The sequence below is a fragment of the Eschrichtius robustus genome, chromosome 6 (genome assembly GCF_028021215.1).
Source record: "Eschrichtius robustus isolate mEscRob2 chromosome 6, mEscRob2.pri, whole genome shotgun sequence".
NCBI lineage: Eukaryota > Metazoa > Chordata > Mammalia > Artiodactyla > Eschrichtiidae > Eschrichtius > Eschrichtius robustus.
This window is the reverse complement of record NC_090829.1, coordinates 21523433-21541934: the sequence shown is the minus strand read 5'-3', so window position 1 is coordinate 21541934 and position 18502 is coordinate 21523433. Positions and strand designations below refer to the sequence as shown.

At 41.1% G+C, this 18502-nt stretch overlaps 1 pseudogene; it reads left to right on the top strand.

The window, feature by feature from the left end:
• The first annotated feature begins 17744 nt into the window (after positions 1–17744).
• On the top strand, positions 17745–18219 carry LOC137765829 (multifunctional methyltransferase subunit TRM112-like protein pseudogene; annotated as a pseudogene).
• Positions 18220–18502: the final 283 nt, after the last annotated feature.

The following is an 18502-nucleotide window of genomic DNA, read 5'->3' as shown; positions in this document are numbered from 1 at the left end:
GGTAATTTTTTTATTTACTTGTTTCTTTCAATTTTCTTTCTTGACTTTCTTGCCTTCTATTAAATCAATAAAATTTTCTTTATTTTTTCCTTTCTCCTCTTAACTGGTTTAAAAGCTATAGACTATTTTTTTACTCTATTATTGTTTACTTTCTATTTTTTTAATAAAAAATTTATTGAGATACAATTCATATACAATTCACCCATTCAAAATGTACAATTCAGTGGCTTATAATATATCCATGGAGTTGTGCAACCATCACCTTAATATCCCAATACACTTTAGAACATTTCATCACCCCAAAAAAGGAACCCATACCCATTAGCAGCCACTCCCCATTTCCCCCAGACACCTCCCTCCCAAACCCAAGCAACCCCACTCTACTTTCTTATTTATTTATTTATTTATTTATTTATTTATTTATTTATTTATTTTTACTTTTGGCTATGTTGGGTCTTCGCTGCTGTGCACAGGCTTTCTCTAGTTGCAGCGAGCGGGGGCTACTCTTCATTGCAGTACGTGGGCTTCTCATTGCGGTGGCTTCTCTTGTTATGGAGCACGGGCTCTAGGCGCATGGGCTTCAGTAGTTGTGGCATGCAGACTCCGTAGTTGTGGCTAGCGGGCTCTAGAGCATAGGCTCAGTACTTGTGGTGCATGGGCTTAGTTGCTCCACAGCGTGTGGGATCTTCCTGGATCAGGGCTTGAACCCATGTCCCCTGCAGTGGCAGGTGGATTCTTAACCACTGCACCACCAGGGAAGTCCCCCAATCTACTTTCTGTCTCTATGGATTTGCCTGTCCTGGACATTTCTTATAAATGGAATCACACAATAGGTGGTCTTTTGCGACTGGCTTATTTTCTTAGTGTAATGTTTTCAAGGTTCATTGATACTATAGCATGTCAACACTTCATTCCTTTTTATTGCCAGGTAATATTTCATTGTATGGATATGTCCCATTTTATTTATTCCTTGATCAACCAAATATTTGAATTGTTTCCACTTTGGGGCCATTATGAGTAATGTTGCTATAAACATTCAGGTACAAGTTATTGGGCAGACATATGCTTTTTTTTCTGGGGTATTTCTAGAAGAGGAATTTCTAGATCATGTGGTAAGTCTATATTTACCCTGTTGAGGAACTGCTGGACTGTTTTCCAAAGTGGTATTTTGCATTCCCACTAACATTGTATGAGGGCTCCAATTTTTCTACATTCTCACAATATTTGTTATCTGATTTTTGATTCTAGGCATCCTAGTGGTTATGAAGTGGTATCTCATTGTGGTTTTGATTTACATTTTCCTGATGGCTAATGTTGTCGAGCATCTTTTCAAGTGCTTTTGGCCAATTGTATATCTTCTTTGGACAAATGTCTATTCAGACCCTTTGCCCATTTTAAATTGGGTTATTTCTCTTTATATTATTGAGTGGTAGGAGTTCTTTATATACTCTAGGTACAAGTCCTTTATCGTATATATAATTGGCCAAAAATATTCCCCCTGTCTGTGGGTTGTCTTTTCATTTTCTTGATGGTGTTCTTTGCAGAACAAAGGTTTTTAAGTTTGATATTTTTCAATTTACCTATTTTTCTCTTCTGTTGCTTATGCTTTTGGTGTCATATAAGAAACTATTGCTTAATTCAAGGTCACGAAGATTTATACGTATGTTTTCTTCTTTTAATTTTTAAGATGCATACTTAATTATGCCTTTATTTCCTTTATTCTTTATTCTTTTTTTTTCTGAAAATCTATTTAACACACTTGAATGTTTCTTAGCTGATTTTTTTTAAATTTTTATTATTTATTTATTTATTGGGTCTTCGTTTCTGTGCGAGGGCTTTCTCTAGTTGCTGCAAGTGGGGGCCACTCTTCATCGCGGTGTGCGGGCCTCTCACTCTCGCGGCCTCTCTTGTTGCAGAGCACAGGCTCCAGACGTGCAGGCTCAGCAATTGTGGCTCACAGGCCTAGTCTCTCTGCAGCATGTGGGATCTTCCCAGACCAGGGCTCGAACCCGTGTCTCCTGCATTGGCAGGCAGATTCTCAACCACTGCGCCACCAGGGAAGCCCCACTTAGCTGATTTTTTAATTTTAATCTTCTTATGCTATATTCCAAATTAATTCATGTCTACTACCTTCCAATTTTTCAACTTCCAATCTAAATTTGATTCCTGTTTTAATTTTAATATTCCATGTGTCTATGTTTCCAGGATTTCAAATTGTTCTTTTTCATAGCCACTGGTCCTGTTTCACTTGGCCTATTTAATTTCATAAATGTCTATTTTATTCATGGAAGTCATTTCTTTATCTCTTTGAGGATTCTAAATATGCCTTTTTAAAAGTAATTTTCACATTGTCATTTTTATTTCATCTGGAGTCGATTCATCTCACAATTGTCCACCTTTCTTAGCATTAGATTTTTCTCTTAGGTTTGGGAATTTTTATGTACAAGCTCACGGGGAGTAGGGAGGTTTATTTTTTTCAACGTCTGTCTCTGAGCTCAAGACACATAATAATTTCTCACAGTCCCCCTCCAATGGTGATATTTTGGGTATTGCCAAACAGTCAGGCAGCAAATGTCAGCTTGGCTGGGACCTCCCTGTGCCTACATCCCTGGGCCTCACCTCCAGTGCAAGGTAGTTTTCATCAGCCATTGCTTCAAGCAGCAGGAATTTATATATCAAGTTTCTTTTTTTTCCAAATGACAAGAAGACCCAGGCTCAGAGACATTATGAAGCTAACTCAAGGTCACAAACCTGAGAAGTTGTGAGAGTGGGATTTAAACCTAGTACGCTGACTGCAAAGCCCAGTGTGCTCTGTGGCTCTGAAGGACGGTGGGAGCAAGTCATCTTCACATAGCCCTAGGGTCCCAATCAGAGAAACACTCACAGCCCCAGGAAACAGAGTCCTGCCCCTGAGGGTGCTTTCACATAAATATTCTTTAGTTTGAATGAATCACCTACAAACTGGTTGTTACTCCCTTGAGCAGCTTGGTGTGCCCAGAAGGAGACTTTGGAGTGAGTGGGTGAGTGACACGAGTTCCAGTCCCAACTCTGCCACTTACTTTCAGGGTAACTTAGATTATGTTACATCTCTGAGCCTATGCCCTTAGCTGTGAAGTAGGGACAGTAACGCTTATCTTCAGGTCGTAAGAAGGATTCTGCAAGCAGGCTCACAGAGTGGTACTCAGTCATTGTGGTTCACGTTTCCCTTTCTGTGGACGTAGTCAGTTTCGCATAGGGCCCTGAGTATTGCTGGGAGCACACTTCTTTTCCTCCTATCCCTAGAATCTGAAAAAAGCACATGCCTGGAAAATCCAAGGCACAGCACATTAGACTTTAACACACTCCCTGCCATGAGATACATTTCCCTACTCATCAGGACCATGGGGTGGGTAGGAGGGGGTAGTGAAACTGAGCAGGACCCTGTGGGGCTCCTGGTCATGGAAGCCTTTCTGAGTCTCCCATTTCTTGTTTGTAGGAAAAAGGTTTCAGCCTCCATGACCTTCCCTGAGCTCCAAAGGGCAGATTCAAACAGTTGCTAATCAGGGAAGGGAAGGGATGCAGAGACAAAGGAAGAGCAGCCAAGAAACAATAGTGCAGCCTTGGGGCAGGGTCCTGGTTCTGCCTCACAGGATACACATAACAATGTCTTTGAGCTCTTTACAGAACAAACCCCCCAAATGGAAGATGCAGCATTTTTCATTCCAGAGAAGACCACCTGAGGCCAAATTAAAGGAACCAGAGAAGCTCATCAAGAGATTACCTGAGGCCAACAGGAATAAAGATGCAGACATAGAGAATGGACTTGAGGACATGGGGAGGGAGAAGGGTAAGCTGGGACGAAGTGAGAGAGTGGCATGGACATATATACACTACCAAACGTAAAATAGAAAGCTAGTGGGAAGCAGCCACATAGCACAGGGAGATCAGCTTGGGGCTTTGTGACCACCTAGAGGGGTGGGATAGGGAAGGTTGGAGGGAGACACAAGAGGGAGGGGATATGGGGATATATGTATACATACAGCTGATTCACTTTGTTGTACAGCAGAAAGTAACACACCATTGTAAAGAATTATACTCCAATAAAGATGTTAAAAAAAAAAAAGAGATTACTTGAGGCCAGATTAAAGGAGTGCAGGCCCTTCACACACCTTAATCTTATCAGCAACCCCACCCTTGAACCATTGCTATAAAACTCCTCACCAAATCCTCCCAAGTTGGGTCACACACAGTTTTTGAGGCAGGAGTGCTCTGTGTCCCCCTTTGCCTGGCAAAACAATAAATCTATTCTTTTTTACTTCACCCAAAACTCTGTCTCCGAGATTTGATTCGGCACTGGTGAATTTTGGCATCAGTAGCAGAGGAAGGCAAGACCCATGAAGGCCCCCATTCTAGTCATCATAAGAGAACATTTTTCCCTTGATAACCTGGAATAGAACAGAGCCTCTGGGAGGCAATAATTCTGGGTGACAGCTCCATAGGCTGGTACAGACTATGAAGCAAGTCTCAAGAGGATGCTTTTGTTTCAAAGAAAATAGGAGTAAATCAGAGACTTGGGATTTTCCCTGAATAATGCATTTGAGCTTCAATTTTGAACAAGCTTCGACACCAAAACCTCCTTAAAATAAGACTTATGCCTTGGGTGAGGCAAATACTTCTTAGATATCCCCAAAAGCACAGTGTATAAGAGGAAAAAAAATTAATTGGACTTCATCAAGATAAAAACTTCTGGGGGCTTCCCTGGTGGTGCAGTGGTTGAGAGTCTGCCTGCTAGTGCAGGGGAGACGGGTTCGAGCCCTGGTCTGGGAAGATCCCACATTCTGCTGAGCAGCTAGGCCCGTGAGCCACAACTACTGAGCCTGCGTGTCTGGAGCCTGTGCTCTGCAACAAGAGAGGCCGCGATAGTGAGAGGCCAGTGCACCGCGATGAAGAGTGGCCCCCGCTTGCCGCAACTAGAGAAAGCCCTCACACAGAAACGAAGACCCAACACAGCCAAAAATAAATAAATAAATAAATAAATAAATAAATAAATAAATAAATAAATAAATAAATAAGATAAAAACTTCTGACATTGTTAATAGAATGAAAAGAAGCAAAGACTGGGAGAAAATATTTGCAAACCATGTATGTGATAAAAGACATGTATCTGTAATATATAAAGTAAGAAGACAATAAACAATACAACTTTCTTAAACGGACAAAAGGTTTTAACAGGCACTTCACCAAAAGATATACGAATGGCTAAAAAAACACATGAAAATGAACTCAACAGCATTTGTCATTGAGGAAATGCATATAAAAAGCACAATGAAATATTACCACACATCTATTAAAATGAATAAGCAAAATATATTCACTATGGCAAGTATTGGTAAGGAACTAGAAGTTTCATACACTGCTGCTGGGAATGTAAATAGAAGAATCATTTTGGAAAACACTTTGGAAAGAAGTCAGACTTAACTTATTGTGTGAACCAGCCATTGGACTCTTGGGGATTTATCCAAAAGAAAAGAAAGCATGTGCTCCTACAGTTGTTCATAGTAGCTTTATTTGTAATAGCTTCAAACTAGAAATGACCCAAAAAGCCCATCAACAGGTGAATGGATAACAAATTATGGTGTATCCATACAATGGAATACCACTCAGCAATAAAATAGAATGAACTTTTGATTCATGCAAAATGGAAGACTCTCAAACTAGTTTTTGCTGAGTGTGAGAAGCCATACAAAAAAAAGAGTACATACTGTATGACTCCATTTACATAAAACTCTAGTAAATGTAAATGAATGTGTAATGACAGAATGTAGGCTAGTGGTTACCTGGAGCTGGGTGGGCAGGAGGGAGCAGACAAAGCTTTTGGGATTGATTGTGGTCATGCTTTCATGGGTGTGTACATATGGCAAGACTTACCAATATTTTACACTTTAAATATATGCAGTTTATTGTCCGTCAATTATATCTCACTAAAGCCCTTAGGAGAAGGAAAAAAGAGGAGGACAAGGAGCCTTGTGTTCAGTGATTCTCAGTGGTGACCAGTCCTTCCAAGACACTAGCAAAAGTCCCAATATATGGGAATATTTTCTCAAATATGGAAATTCTTACTGGAAACTCAAGATCGCATAGGGTCTTTCAGGGTCTTTATAAGTTTTTGAAAATTGATGCTTAGAAAGTGTTTTTTTACATGGAACTGTTACCCCATCTTTGGGAGTTTTTGATGGAACTTTTTGATTCAAGTCTCCCCTCCATCTTTTTCCAGTCCCGGTCATTTTCCTAATCACCTTGCTGCATTCATAGTAAGTGTGGAGTCTCAGCTTCCTGGTGGCTGTCATTGCAGACATGCCCTTTCTCACTCCAGCCTGCTCCCTTCAAGTCCGACACTGAAATCTTGTCTCTTCCTGCCCGCTAAGCTTCTGGATGCATTTGGCTTTTTATCTCTATTCTATCCTCTGTCCTCTAACCCATTAATCCTGGTCACCCATGAGGTCCTTGGCACTAGCTGTGGTCATCCAGAATTTAAACACTGACCAGATATACCTGGCACCTCTGTGTAGGGGCTGAGGGCAGAATTGTGGGGATGTTATCTAACATCTCAGTTTCCTTCAGCAAAGTGTAGACATTTCGCTTCCCCAGAGCATCTCCATGGAAATTTTCCTGGCTGGGTTGGGTGCCCTTCTCTCCTCTAGGATCCAATGTTTCCCTTTGTCATTCCACTTACTTGGTTTTCTTTGTATTTTCTTGTCTCTCTCCAATTCATATCCCTTTCCCAAAATGGGAAACTCTGGAGAAAAGGAATTTGTGTCTTAAACATCTACATATTCTCAGAACACAGCATAGATCTAGGCGCATAGGAGACAAACAGGCAAACTCTTCATTTAACTTAGAACAGCTATACAAGCAGGACCTGAGTTGATAGGTCATGGAGACATCTGTTTGTTTCAGCTTGCATTACAAATGTGGTTCCTTGACTTTCGATTTTTATCAGTGTGGTTTGAAAGGAAGCATTGACCCTGTTCTCTGATAAACTTTAAAGAATGTTTAAGCCTTAAAGACATATAAACACTAAAGAAGAATCAATTTATTCTTCCCAGATGAACTCTAACTTGCTTTCCAAATATATTACTTTTCTTAATCTTATCCAGCAACCAGAAAGCTATGTTAGTTACATTCTTTGAAAAGAGAGATGGCCAAGATTCGCATCCCAAGTCTCTGGACAATCTACTTCCCACATGTGCCCGATGGGTCCTCCAAGCAGAAGAGCAGAATGATCACTCCAGGAAACTTCACTTCTGAAAAATGCTGCTTCCCAACTACTCTTCTGCCTGGGGAGTGGGCTAGACAGCGGGAATCATCTGGGACCCCTCCTACCCCTCTGGTCTGAGGTCTATACCAGAGGGCCAACCAATTGGCCTATTCCTGCCCTGATTCCCTCTGGTTCCTGCTTGGATAATGTCCACTGAGCAGGAGGCATTCTCAGACCTGTCTGACCAGTACCCCTAAGAGGTGGACAATGGATGTTGTCCATCTTTCCTCCCTTCCATTTCTGGTCCTAACCCCTTTATCCCACCTTACCTCCCTGGGTGAGAAGGTGATGGCCCCTGATGGCCCTTTATCTTGATGGGTTTTGCCCAGACCTCAGCTCATCAGGAACAGAGCTGGGGGCAGAGATGTGGCCAACAGTGGGAGGGTGATTACAGTTACACATAAAGCAGGGTCACGAAGGAAATCTGAGAAATGGCAGCCCGAGCCCTTATTTCTGATGCCCTCTATCACCACATTTTCTGCAGTGGTTACTCAGGTAGAAAGCAAAAATGACAGTCTGCATGGGAGTAGCCCTGATGCTGAATCCTGAAGAAGAGCCAACACATGTTTGAGGTTTCAGGTTCCAAGGGACTGGATGGTGGTCAACTTCTGTTCCGTGGGACCTGTTTCAATATCTTGGAGGATGTAGGATCCAGTGACAAGGCCTCCTTTCTGGCCAAATCTGCGATGAAGACATCTGACCACCCAGCAGGATGAGCAGGCCCAAGACACCGAGCTGTGAGCTCCCAAAGGCACAGAGAGAGCAGCCTCTGCTCTCAGCACTGAGAGAAAACCACAGTCTCTCACATCCTCCTCCTTACACTCCAATCCTCCACAGATGCAAGACCCTCAGCCTGACCTGCTCATGTGCTAGAGGGACCCACGCCCACAGACATAGATGCAGAGTGAATGAGTACAAGTCAAGAGCATGAGGAGGGACCAGGAAAAAAGCCAGACCTTTTCTCAAGGAGGAGGTTTAGTGAAAGAAACAGAAGAAAAATTAAAGTTCATAGAAACTTCAAAAAGCTGTACAACTAGAAAATAAAAAAGGAATTTGAGGAAAATAATTTTTTTTTTGGCCACGTGGCATGTGGGATCTTAGTTTCCTGACCAGGGATCAAACCCGTGCCCCCTGTAGTGGAAGCGCAGGGTCTTAACCACTGGATCACCAGGGAAGTCCTTGGGTAAAATTTTTTTAAATCTGAATTGAAAAATGCACTTGCAGAACTAAGAAATAGAATTGATTCAACTGAAAACTGAATTAGTAATATGAAACATCAAGTAGAAGAACAGTCTTACTACACAAGACAAGAAAATCTAAAGAAAAACAAGTGAAAAGAATAAGAGACACGGTGGATAGATCCAGGAGACCTAAGATGCAAAATGCACAGTTTCAGAAAGAGATAAATGAGCAGACCTAGGAGAAGCAAAAATGTTTAAAAAAAAAATGGAAAAACTCTGAGTTGAAAAAGACATAAATTTTTAAACAGGAATAATGAAAAAAAAAAGATATACATTTGAGAAAATTTCTAAACTTTGAGGATAAAGAGATTTGCTTACAGGCTTCCAAACATGGCAAGAAGCTTCAACTGCAAGAGAATCAGAGCACAACAGATTTCTCATCTGCAACTTTGGACACTAGAAGACAGTGGAACAATATATATTTAGTTTTTCAAGAAAAGTATTGTGATCCAAGAATCTTACACTGTCCAATAAAATATTCATATGGGAAGAGAAAGATTGTTTTTCAGCTCAAGAAGACTCATAATGAATGCCACCCAAGTATATTTCTAAGTAAATTACTTAAGGGAGTACTCTAATTTTTTGAAAAATTAGAAAATATCTCAGCATAAAATATTCAAAGAGTAGGAATTAGTAAAAAAAAAAAAAAAAAAAAAGAAAGAAATGTTAAGTCCCCATTCTGTTCCAGGATAGAGTGGTGAGCAAGACAGAGCCCTGCCCTCCAGAAGCTCCTATTCAGGTACTCAGTGTTGTGAAGATTTGGTGGAGTGATCTGGAGGACAAGGAACTGACATGTTGGTTCTGCTTTGGCAGAGTTGGGGATGACATTTGAGTTGAGAACTGAATTTAAGGAGGAGGCAACCTTGCATACTTATAGAAGAAGAGCATTCTGAGCAGAAGAAACACAGTCTCTGTGAAGAAAATAACCATGGCATGTTCTGCTCATTCGGAAAGAATGGGTGGCTGGGCATCAGGTACATGGACCGGAATGGAGGAAGAGAAGGTCAGGGAGGAAGTTAGCAGAGACCACCACCAACTCACTGAAATCTAGGTTCTTCTTATTCCAGGAAACACTGTTAGATCAATCCTCCAATCTCCCGAAAAAGTGTGTGTGATCACGAGAGTTTCCAGCAAGCGCAATATGAACAGAAGTGCTATTCGATTCTGCCTCATAAAATCCACTCATATGCACTCCTCCCTGCTTTTTTCCCTCCTCCAGCTAGTTAGAATGAAAATGACCCCTGGGGTGACTTTGAAAGAGAAACACAAGTTGAAGATGACAGCAGCCTGTATCCCTGAACTTTACCAATCAGTGCTGGTATGTGAGCAAGAAACAAACATCTCCATGGTTTGTGCCATTGTTGAGTATTGGGTAAATTTGTTTTAGCGGTTAACACACTGTGACCGCCACAGGCAGGCAGGATCTTGTGGGACCATAGTATAGGGTTTAATCTTCTCTCCAAGTGTAATGAGAAGGGCCAGAGGTATAATGGGACTGGGAAGGGGAAGAAGTTCAGGAAGGAAGTGACACAATCAAATTTAGATTCTTGGTTCTAAGGTCAGGGATCAATCAAGAGGACATTGCCATAGTCTTGGAGAGAGATCACTGTGGCTTGGAGTGGAGCTTTAGAAATTGAGATGCCATGATGTGATTCAATTAAGAGAAATTTTGGAGCTAAAGTTGATAATTTGGATGCAAGATATGTGAGAAAGAGGAATAAGGGATGATTCCTGAGTTTGAGGTAATTTACAGAGATGTGGGCAATTACAGTAGAAAGAAAATTTGAGGAATGGGAAATTCAGATTTCCATTTGTTCCTGTTAAATCTGAGGTGTCTATTAGACATCCAAGTGATGTGTGAGATATATGAATCTTGCGTTTCACACAGTAAATGAGAAACATCTGTGTCTCTCTTTCTGAAGCCTGTGACTGGGACCTCTTAGGGAGACTATTGGTAGAGAAGAGTCTGGCATTTAGAGTTCTGGTTGGCAAGGAGGAGCTGGCAGTGAAGACTGAGGTAGGAGAAAGTCTTGCAAAGTGCAGATTCACAGGAACTTGGTGAGATTTTTCCCAGCAATGTTCAGCTGCACTGGTATAAGTGAGGAATAAGCAGATCATCGGTTTTAAGCAATTCAGGGTTTTTCCAATCAAGTATTTAAGCAGAATGCATAAGTTTCCTAGGGCTGCCGTAACAATACGGTGGCTTAAAGCAACAGAAATTTATTCTTTCACAGTTCCAGAGTCTAGAGGTCTGAAATCAAGGGGTGGGCAAGGTTGCATCCTTCTGGAGGCCCTGAAGGAAAATTTACTCTATGCCTCTAACCTAGTTTATGGCAGCTACCTGCAATCCTTGGCAATTCTTGGTTTTCTTAGGCTTGTAGACACATCACTCCAATTTCTGCCCCTATCTCCTAACTCTGTGTTTTTCTGTGTCTGTTTCCTCTTCTCTTGTAAATGGCATCTGTCATTTGATTTAGAACCTGTCTTAATCCAGGATGATCTCATTTCAAGATCCTTAATTACATCAGCAAAGCTCCCTTTTTCCAAATAAGGTCACATTTAAAGATTCCAAGTGGGTGTTCCTTTGCGGGGGACCACTAGTCAACTCACTATAAGGTGCAAAGGTCAAGTGAATTAAAAGGATTTGCAAGGGGGCAATAGGGCTGGATCATGGAATCCAAGCTGGATGAGGAGGGAAAGAAGGATAGGAGAGGGTACTGCAGAGTAAAGACTGGTGAGATCAGAAAGGGGAGTGTTTGAGCAAGAGAACCATACAAGGGAGCTGGGGAGGTGGGGTGAAAGGGGGGGATGACATCACAATGGCAGACAGAGTTCAGTTATTGATGATGACAGAGTCTGGGGAATGGGCACCTAAGGGCGTGACTGCGGTGGCATCTGAGAACATTCCATTGGAGGAGTGGAGGGCATGGGACTCAGAGAATGTTGGCTGGGTCACCAACGTGGGTGATGAAGCCCTCAGAATGATGATGGGAGTAGAGAAGGGGGATCAGTAAGCCAGGTACCAAAAGCATCAATGAGTGAGGGACAGACAAGGGGTTAGGACAGCAACTAAGAGGACTGAGTAAGTAAGAGTTATGGCTAAATCAGGATAGATGAATGTAAGGGATTAAAAGATGTAGGATATTCCATCAAAATGAAAAAACAAATCTGGGAATCAAAATTCCAAAGGATCCCAAGAAAACCCAGGAGTTGGTGGGGGGCGGGAAACAGAGACAATGATGAAGGAGACACATACTAAGAGCTTCATTTTGATGTGGGATGTGCGGCTGGAATTGAATTGAATGCAACTACTAAAAAGTCTTCTCTTGGGAAACTGGGATGGTTAGTATATTGATAGAGAAATACAGATTTGAATATACTCTTCAAAATATATGTATATACCCAATAAAAAATGAAACATCTAGAAAGGCATCCGAATCGCCAGAAGCCAAAATAGTAACTGAAAAAAAGGTGTATCAATGAAGTAAAAATTGGTTAGGGGAAAAAAAAAAAAACCAAAACAGGAACAAAAAATATATACTAGCACAAAAAGCACACAGTAAGATAAAATAAGGCCAAACATGTCCTTTTTCAATTATGGGCAGTGTATTTAATGTCCCTGTTAAAAATAGTGATAAAAAATCATTAGGCAGTCATTAAAAACAATTACTGTGGTGATTATTTCATAGGTGTACAATTGTGCATTTTAAATATGTATAGTTTATTGTAAATCAATTATACTTCAATAAAGCTGTTTTTTAAAAAACAACAAAAACTCTAAGATTGGGTGAAAAAACAAATTCTAATTTTACGTTCTATGCATACACCTAAAAAAGGCAGAGAAATCTTGAAAAGAGGGGTGGCAAGTGCAAACAAATAGAAAATGGGGATGGCGATATTTACATCACATAAAGTGGATTTTGAGGCTAAAAGTATTGTAAAACAATATAGGTATATTTTAATCATAAAAGGTGAAATCCACAAAGATGTTCTACAGACAAAAAGCTTTAATGCACCAATAACATAACTTTAAAATATATAAAGCACTGACTCCCAGAAATACAATGGAGAGGCAAATCCACAGTCACATTAAGAAACTCTAATATACCTTAATACACTTCTCTCAGAACTTATAAAATCTAGTAGATAAATATGAAATAAATCTGTAGAGGACTTGAATAACAATTAACAAATGACTTAATACTCAAAGAGACATGAAACTTATACTCAACAAATAGAAAATGTACATTCTTTTCAAACACCTTAGAACTTTGCTTATATATTAGGACACAAGGTAAACATCAGCTACTTACAAAACAAATAGAAATCATAAAATAAAACTAGAAGATGTCAAGAAAAACTTAGCCCATAAAAAGTAAACAAACAAAAATCCACTTGGAAATTTTGAAGCCTCTTTTCTCAATCATCTTGAATTAAAGAAGAAATCAAAACTGGAATTTTAATTAGAAAAACATGAGAAAAATTACATGTTAAAAACTTATGGGAATCAGCCAAATAGTGATATTTAGTAGAAAATGTGTAACCTTAATGTTATGTTTTAGGAAACAAGGAAATTTTTAAATAATGAATTAAACATCTAATTCAAGAAAATAAAAACAACCCAGAATAAAACGAAATGAGATAGAAGGAAATAAAATTGAAAACAGAAATTGTTGAAACAGAAAACAAAAAGAAAACCCTATGATCAAAAATAATAAAATAAAAAGTTTGTTCTTGGGAAAAAGTTTCAGAAAATGGAGAGGTTATGCCCTTGACAAGAGAAAAGGCAGTAAATCCATCAGAAATGACCAAAAAAAGATAAAATTACAAACAATAAGAAGGTTTTAAAATGTTTAGACAATGCACTATAATTACTTAGAAATCTAAAGGTGAAAATATTTTTCTTAAGAAAAATTCTTAAGAATTACCAAAACTGACTCAAAAAGTAGAAAACCTAAACAGTCCAAAAAAACAGAAAAAGTTGTCACCAAAGATATGTCTCTAAAAAAATGCTTTTATGCAGAAGCAGAAATATAATGTTGTACATATGAAACTTATATAAGGTTATAAATCAATGTTACCTCAATAAAAACAAAAGCAAACCCAGAATATTTCCTGTACCTTACCAAAAAAAAAAAGAAAAAAAAGCTCAGCACGTTTATAATTCACAGTGCAGTGGAGGCTGTTTATTAATCCTGGCTCTGCCACTTATTTGTTGTGTCATTTTAGTACGGTTGCCAGCTTTAGCAAACAAAACTACAGTACACCCAATTAAATTTGAATTTCAGACAAACAGCAAATAAATTTTCTGTATAAGGATTCCCATTCGTAAGTTGGAGCTTTTCCCACGTTAGATTCTGCCACCTGTGGCCTCGTTGAGGTGACTTTACTCTTTCAGCCTGTCTCATGTAAAACAGGCATTTAAAGAAGATGGTAAATGTATGTAAGGGTCTATCATACCTCGGGGACTATTCACTTTTTCTTCCACTGAAAGCACTGCTGTGGCAGTCAAGCCTTGGGTGGTTTTGCCTGCATAGGTTTTTCCCCGGGGTGAATTTTTATGTGTGCTCTTCTCTGGTGAGAAATGACAATTAAGACAGAGAAACTTTGCCTGGTCTCTGCCTCTGTCTCCTTTGGTTGCACCGTTTCCCTTGGTGGCCAGCTCTCAGAAACCAGAAAAACACTGCCTGCTCCCCCAGATCATGCCCCCTCCCCTACAGGACCCTTGCCCTTTGAGCCCACTTTAGTGCCTCAGCCAGGCCTTTCTCCTTCAGCTGCCCAGGTGCCCACACCTGGCCTCCTCATCTCCCTCCATTTCCAGCCTACACTGGGGCGTTTCTGTAGGGGTGGAAAGGGTCTACTTGGCCTTGTCTCAGTCTCTGGGCTGCAAAGCCATTAGGAGCTGCTCTGATGATGAAGTATCCCCACATCCTCAGCCCCCATCTGCTTCCCTGCGCACTGGCCTCTGCTTCCGCTCACTGGAGCGGCTGGTATACAATCCCAGCGCTCCACACCTTCCTCGGGTGCCTTTTATTTACACATTACAGGGGCTGCTAAACATTAAGGACTCTACATTAAGGATCGTGGAAGGAAAGGCTTTATTTCTACATCAGCTGAGTTCCTACTATGTGCCAGACACTAGGCTAAGCCTCTTGCCACGTACTTTTCTCATTTAATTTTTGGATTATGTCATTAGAGAGGTGCCAGGATCTCCATTTTACAAATTCAAAAGCACAGGTTCAGAGAGTTTAAGTGTCTTGTCCAGGGTTATGCACAAGTCAGTGGCAGAGCTGGAATTTAAATTCAAGTCTCTTTGACTCTAAGTTTATGACTCTGTCTTTTCCATGACCTCACACTGATTGCCAGCTGTGGAAACTTTGCTTTAATAGGTGTGAGTGTGTGTGTGTGTAAGATTTTTAAAATTCACATAGATCTGGGTCAATTCTGTTTTCCCCAGCCTCCTGGTATCCTTCTTGCTCTCGGTTATGGGTTTGTGGCTTTGCCTTCCTATCTATTCAATCCCATGGTCAGCCAGCTCAGAAAGCAGCCCATGGACTAAGGAAAAGCAAGGTTGCCACCGTTTCTAGCTGCTGTGGTGAAACAGATCTCAGGATAAAAGCCTGAATCTCCAGGCAGTGTCTTGCCTGAAAGTACAGACCCTTACTGAGTGGGAAGCAGACAGTCTGGGATGCACCTCAGCCTTGCCCACTGCTCTCTGCACACATCAGCCCCCAGGGTCATGTTGCCATGCTGACCAGACCCTGAGCCTGTCTCCTCTTTCATTTTATTTCTCCCCCCTCTCCCCCTGCTCCCACCCCACTCTTTCTCTCTAGGGCTGCCATAACAAAGTGCCACGGACTAATTGGCTTAAACAACAGAAAGTAATTTTTTCACAGTTCCGGGGGCTGAAAGTCCAAGATCAAGGTGTCAGCAGGGTTGTTTCTTCTGAGGCCTCTCTCCTTGGCTTGAAGATGACTGTCTTCTCCCAGTGTCTTCACATGGTCTTCCCTTTGTGTGTCTGTGTCCCAGTGTCTTCTTATAAGGTCATTAAACCAATCACACTGGGAACTGGCCCATCCCAGTGACCTCATTGAACTTATTCACCTCTCTAAAGACCCTATCTCCAAATACAGTCACATTCTGTGGTGCTGGGGGTTAGGACTTCAACATACAAATTTTGAAGGACGAAAGGCAGCCCATAACACACTCTCTGTCTCTCAGACACACACACAAATACACACCTATTAATACGTAAGACTGAGGCTATACCTGTCTCACTGGAGATTCCTGTCTCCCAGGTTTTCTCTGGAAGAGAAACTCAGTGCCTCAGTCACTTGCTCCTTATTACTAAGAAGGAGGAGCCATGGGTGCTGGCCAAGGGGTGGGGATGGGGAAGGTTTCCATGAGTGCAGAGGGCTTGAAAGGATGCTGGAGATTTCAGGGAGGGCTGGTGGGCCCGGTGCATTTCTCACTTGTGAGTGTGAAAAGACTGAGAAGAACAAGGTAGGAGAATTGGGACCCATCGTTGAGAAGTTTCAAGAACTGGAGTCCACGGTCATGTTCATAGAGTCTTCAAATCCCCAACAAGGGTAATTTTTCAAATTTGTGTTTTCATCTGAATGATCATGTAAGAACATTAACATAAGTACATCCTGAAATATCAAGATGACCACCCAGATGCAAGGGCTGCCATTTCAGTGCCCACGTTGTGTTCGTTTCTACAGTTGTGTTAGTGCCAAAGAACACTATTCTAAGAGCTCAGAGCCAAAGAGAAAAGAACATATTTGAATCTATGCATAAATATAATGTTTATGTAAAGTGAAGTCCAAATAATGGCAGAGCGCATGGTATAAAGTGGAGTTTAAGTTATTTACTTGTTAGAAGAGAAGAAGAGAATTGAATCATCACACAGCACAATTAAAAACCTGACATTCGGAGGTAGTCATATATCTTAATCCATCACTCATCATATTAAATTAACCATAATTAATGTTACTGGTTTTTAACCAATTGTAAAAATTGGTTGAATTTGTTAACCAAATTGTTTTAATTGGTTTAAATTTCTTAAATTTGTTTTGATTTTTGTTTGTATAGCCTATTGCTATAAGAGTTTGCATCTAGCTTTATGTTTATATGCATTTAAGAAATATATTAAATTTAAGTCCAGACCTATACTTCTAGTTGAGATGAAGTAGATTGTATCAGACTAATTCTCTGGCTAAGAAAAACTGTAAGAGGACTTCCCTGGTGATGCAGTGGTTAAGAATCCGCCTGCCAATGTAGGGGACACAGACGGGTTCGAACCCTGGTCCGGGAAGATCCCACATGCCGAGGAGCAACTAAGCCCGTGCGCCACAACTACTGAGCCTGCACACCTAGAGCCTGTGCTCCGCAACAAGAGAAGCCATCGCAATGAGAAGCCCGCGCACCGCAACAAAGAGTAGACCCCGCTTACCGCAACTAGAGAAAGCCCGCGTGCAGCACTGAAGACCCAACACAGCCCAAAATAAATAAATATATATATATGTATATATATAAAAGAAAAACTGTAAGATAACAATCCAAAAACAGCTGTTTGATGGCATCAGAGAGTAAACAAAGTATACAAGATTTGAGGGAAATGCTTTGTGGTGAGCCCTGCATTCAACAGGGTTTTTCTCCTTGAATCATTTATCAATTCCTGGCTGGGAGCATAGAGGCAGAAAAAAACAAAAACAGTGTTCTAAAGCATCCAGTAGTCTCACTGGGCTGGACAGACACAATTTGCAGTTCAAACTACAAAGAAACCAAGACTTGAACCCCAAGACCCTGGAAAAAGAAGAACCACAGACAGAGAAAGCTAACATTGAACCTGAATTTTCCCTTGAGTCATTTTGATTTCCAAGCTACATTTGGATGAGACACAGTGAAACCAAGTGGAAAGGAGTTGCCAAGACAGTAAACATCTAAATATGGACTGTTGTAGACTCATGGGGCTGGCAAGACCTTCAAACCAAAATTGAAGTTTGGGGCCTGCCGTGAGCGAGGCCCTGGTAAACACTCAGGGCTTCAGGTGAGACCCTAGAAAAGCTATGTCTTAGGAGTAAGGGCAAATCAGAAGCAGAAAAGCCTCCCCTCAGTCAAGGTGATCTTGCCATATCCTATCTGCTTACAAGAAGCTTTATTCTCTTTCTGGTTCTAGCCTGGCGAGAGAAAGTGGTGGCAACATGGAGCTGCTACCCCATAACCTGCTGAGCTCACATGTGTGGAGGGCGGGGCCCCGTGGCTTCTCTCCCCACCTCCAGGCCACCAAGGTCCGTACCAACCCTGAGGAGCTCAACCCCGGCTTTGTGGCGCATATGATACCCAAGTTGGAGTGGGCGACCCTTCTGGATGTGGCCGACACCCCGCATCTGGCTGAGGCGTCCAAAGGGCCAATCCACAGTGTGAGTAGGATGAGAAATTTCTGAGAAAGATGCACCACCAACTACAAATGTGTTGGAGGGAACTCTGCCATGTCCAGAGCCTGGGCGTCTGTTCCCCATCAGCGGCAGGATCCTCAATATGATGCTAAGTGATGAGAAAACTGAGACTCAGCTATACCAGGCCCCGGGTGTTCATTCTGTGACCATGTGTGTCTTTGTTTATATGTATCTTGTGTTCTGGTTGGATCATGTTCATCCCCAGTCCTTGACCCAGTGACACACCGAACACACATTGTCTTGAGCTCAATATCAATATATATATTTTTTCTCATTAAAGGTTAAAAAAAAAAAAAAAAGAAGGAAGAAGAAGATGATGACAAATACATATTCTTCTCTGAGGAAGAAAACATCAAGTCTCTAAAACTTTTTAAACACAATGTCCAGAATTAGATAAAGAAAATTACCAATCATGTCAGGAAACAAGACCAAATCAGTGAAATCCAAGAGAGAAACAGTCAGTATCAACAGGCCCACAGGTGAGCTAGATATTGAAGTTACTG